The following is a 4,661-nucleotide window of genomic DNA, read 5'->3' on the forward strand; positions in this document are numbered from 1 at the left end:
AGCAAGAGAAGCCAGTAACTCAATTGATGAGACTACTGACCCCTCAAGCATCCACTACATGACTCCGAAAGAAAGACGTATTAAAAGGGAAATCACTGAAAACAATTTGAGAAAAGTTAAACCAACTGATTCCCCTTCGTGTTCGAGTTCTACCAGTGCTAAGCCAGCTGATGACCAATCTACTGGTCACCCAGTAGCTGCAGACAAGCCAGTGAAACGAAATACTGGCAAATCTAAGGCAGCAGTTAAGATACCTACTGGTTCATCAGCATCAGAAGACAAGCCAGCAACTTCCCACGCTAACTTGTCAAATGATAAAGAAAAGACAGTTCGCCATGGTCATAGTACTGGTTCCAAAAGGAAAGCTGCCCATAAGGGAAAAGCAAAAATTGACTCGACTGATGAGCTGTCTATCACTGAGATAATGACAGCCAAGCTTGACCAGCTAATTGAGGCAGTAATTAAAAGTCGACCCGATCCTACTGCCCTTATTAGATCTGTGAATGACCAGCCACAAAAGCCAAAAGTGAGAAAATGCTACAAATGTGGCAGCAAAGCTCACCTGGCTAACCAGTGTACTCAAACCCAAACCCCATCTGCTGCTTCTTCTAGCAAGCCAGTAGAAAAGAAGAAGTCATCAAAGGTGACTCCTTCAGAACCCATCCTTGGATGGGTTCCCAAAAAGAACTAATCTCTAAGTTATTGTGCAGGGCATTCAAAACAAGCAAATCTGGTATCTCGACAGTGGTTGTTCGAGACACATGACCGGAAGTAAGTCCCTGCTGATGGACTATCAGGAAAAGGATGGTCCAGTTGTTTCGTATGGAGATAATTCGTTGGGTTACACAAAGGGTTTTGGTACTTTGACAAATGGGAATGTCACGTTCTCAAATGTTGCATATGTAGTTGGGCTTAAACATAACTTACTCAGCATAAGCCAACTGACAAGCAAGAATAAGATAGTCCAATTCAGAAAGAAAATTGGTACTATTTTTGATAAGACAGGGAAGCCACTGCTGACTGCAAAACGTCATGAAAACATGTATCAAATTGACATGAACACAGCAGTCACAACAACTGATACTTGTTTCTATTCAAAGGCAGCAGACAACCTGAAGTGGTTATGGCACAAGAGACTCTCACATCTCAACTTCAAAGATATTCACAAATTATCCAGTAGAAGTTTGGTGTCTGGGCTACCCACAATGTCTTATGTGAAGGACAGATTGTGTCCTGGTTGTGAAAAGGGAAAACATCACCATGCCTCGTTCAAATCAAAGCAAATCTCATCTGTTGAGAAACCATTTCACTTACTTCATATGGATCTATTTGGTCCAGTGAATGTGGCCAGCTGTAGTGGGAAGAAGTATACACTGGTTATTGTTGATGAATACTCGAGATACACTTGGGTGTTCTTTCTAAGGCAAAAGAGTGAAGCTGCTGATGAAATCATCAATTTTATCAAAAGAATGGAGCTTTTGAATGGGCAACTGGTGAAGCAACTAAGAAGTGATCATGGTACAGAATTCAGAAATGCTACATTAGAAGAATTTTGTGCTGACAAAGGTCTTTCCCAAAATTTCTCTGCTGTGAGAACACCTCAGCAAAATGGTGTTGCAGAAAGAAGAAACAGAACTCTCATTGAAGCAGCAAGGTCTATGTTGGCTGAGTCTGGGTTGAAGAATTCCTACTGGGCAGAAGCTGTGAATACTGCCTGTTTTACCCAGAATAGATCTCTTATTGTGAAAAGACATCAGAAAACTGCTTATGAAGTTCTCAAAGGAAGAAGACCCTCAATTTCATTTCTTCATGTATTTGGCACTCCCTGTTACATTCTAAATAATAGGGATCAGCTGGGCAAATTCGATGCTAAAGCTGATGAAGGTATATTCCTTGGATATTCCAACATGTCAAAGGCATATAGGGTCTACAACAAAAGAAGAGGTTGTTTTGAAGAATCCATCAATGTTACATTCGATGAAACTGCCTCTGCTTCATCCACTGATCGTGAAGATGAAGTGTTACTGTTTGAAGAGCCTACTCAGCAAGCTCTTGATGATGAAGAGCCAGCAGCACAACCCTCACCAATCCATGCTGCTGGGTTCTCTGATGATGAAATGGAACATTCTGTTCCATCTGTGTCTAAACCAATTGGACCTACTGGCTCTACTGAAGTGCTGCAACTTGAGCCTAGGTCTGCTGGTTCTGAGAGATCACAAGCTGGTACTGTTTCTACTGATATTGATCAGCAATCTTCTGTTGCTGCTCACTCATCTGAACCAGCTGATGATCAAGATGCTGTGTGTTCTACAACCAGCTCACCTGTTCATAACACCAAATGGACAAGGGAGCATCCGATTGAGCAGATTATTGGTAATCTTGCGAGTGGTGTTAAAACACGGAGGCATGCTACCAGTAACTTTTGTATGCATGTTAATTTTGTGTCTACCATTGAGCCCACGTGTCCTGAGGAAGCACTTCAAGATCCTAGCTGGGTTGGTTCAATGCAAGAAGAAATTACTCAGTTTGATAGGAACAAAGTGTGGACCTTGGTACCTGAACCTGAGGATAAGACAAAGAAGATCATTGGTACTAAGTGGGTATTTAAAAACAAGATGGATGAAGATGGTGTCGTTATCAGAAACAAAGCAAGATTGGTTGCTCAAGGGTTTAGACAGGAAGAAGGATTGGATTATGGGGAAACTTATGCACCAGTGGCTAGGATGGAAGCTATCAGATTGTTCTTAGCATATGCTGCTAGGATGAACTTTAGAGTATTTCAGATGGATGTTAAATCTGCATTTCTGAATGGGAAGCTGCAAGAAGAAGTTTATGTCAAACAGCCTCCTGGTTTTGTAAGCAGTAAATATCCAGACCATGTCTACAAGCTAGACAAAGCTCTTTATGGCCTTAAACAGGCTCCAAGAGCATGGTATGAGACACTTCATGTGTATCTCACTGGTATAGGTTTTAAAGTTGGAACAATTGATACCACTCTATTCTCAAAAGAGATAGATGGTGATCTCTTGTTGGTACAGATATATGTGGATGATATTATTTATGGTTCTAAAAATGAAAAACATTGTCAAGATTTTTCAAAACGTATGTCAAAGGCATATGAAATGAGTTTACAAAGAGATCTGCAATACTTTTTAGGATTGCAGATCAAACAACTTGATGATGGAATATTCATAAGTCAAGATAAATATATCAAAGATATGTTAAAGAAATTTGGTCTGACCTGTTTAAAAGACATAGGGACTCCAATGGCAGCATCCATTAAAATAGATGCTGATCCAAATGGTGAACCAGTCAATATCACTGAATATAGAGGTATGATTGGATCCCTACTTTATCTCACAGCCAGCAGACCAGATATTATGTTCGCCACATGTCTCTGTGCCAGATATCAAGCTGATCCTAAAGAGTCACACTTGCTGGCAGTAAAAAGAATATTCAGATACCTAAAAGGTACTGCTAAACGTGGTCTTTGGTATCCCAAAGACCAGGATTTTGAACTAATTGGGTATTCAGATGCTGACTTTGCAGGGTGTAAAATAGACAGGAAAAGTACTACTGGTGGGTGCCAGTTACTGGGTAGTAGGCTAGTCAGCTGGACAAGCAAAAAGCAAAATACTGTGTCCACATCCACTGCTGAAGCAGAATATGTCTCTGCTGGTAGTTGTACTGCTCAAGTACTGTGGATGCAAAGCCAGCTAAAGGACTATGGTGTTCATGTTACAAAAACTCCAATCTACTGTGACAACACCAGTGCAATTGCTATCACCAACAATCCTGTGATGCACTCAAGGACTAAGCACATCGATGTTCGGTATCATTTCATAAGGGATCATGTTCAAAAGGGGGATGTTGAGTTACATTTTATTTCTACAGACCAGCAATTAGCAGACCTATTTACAAAGCCATTAGATGAGAAACGTTTTAACTATCTCATCTCTGAGCTGGGTATGCTTGAGCTTTAAATAAAAGACAACTTTTGTTGGTGTGCTGGCTCTACAACGTATAGGGCAAACCAGTAAGTCACATTTATTTACTTACTGCCTACATGTCAAACAACCAGCACAGCAAGGTCTTTTATATTTTGGTTACTTAAATGTTTTAAATGAAATAATAAATAGCTCTCCAAATTTAACGATTCCTTAAAATTGGAAACTCATTTACTTCCAATGATTTAAATTAAATTCATGACATATTAAATGTAACAAAAGTATTTTGTATTTAATACAAAAAATTATTTTTGAGGTTTTAAATCAATTTGTTTGAAATAAAATCTGATGCATTTAATGCTGTATGGGAGTAATGAGTGTTTAAGCCGTATAAATGTCATGTCAACCGTCTGTCTCCCTTTGAAAACGTGCCAGTCTGTCACATCTGCCCACGCGCCTGCAGATGACAGTAATCTTCTCTCTCCTTCACTTTTTCACCCACTCACAACGGATAAAAGTGTGTTTCATCTTACAAAATAACCTTCGGTTATTCATTTTTCAAAATACACACACTTTTACTCTCAAAATCTTTTCAATCTTCAAATCTTCATCCTACACTCATCAATGGCAGAACAACAACAGCAATCACCACGTGCTGCAAGCCAGCAAGAGGAACAACAGCAACAACAACCTCAATCAATCGAACCACAACAG

The sequence above is a fragment of the Rutidosis leptorrhynchoides genome, chromosome 5 (assembly GCF_046630445.1).
Source record: "Rutidosis leptorrhynchoides isolate AG116_Rl617_1_P2 chromosome 5, CSIRO_AGI_Rlap_v1, whole genome shotgun sequence".
NCBI classification, from domain to species: domain Eukaryota; kingdom Viridiplantae; phylum Streptophyta; class Magnoliopsida; order Asterales; family Asteraceae; genus Rutidosis; species Rutidosis leptorrhynchoides.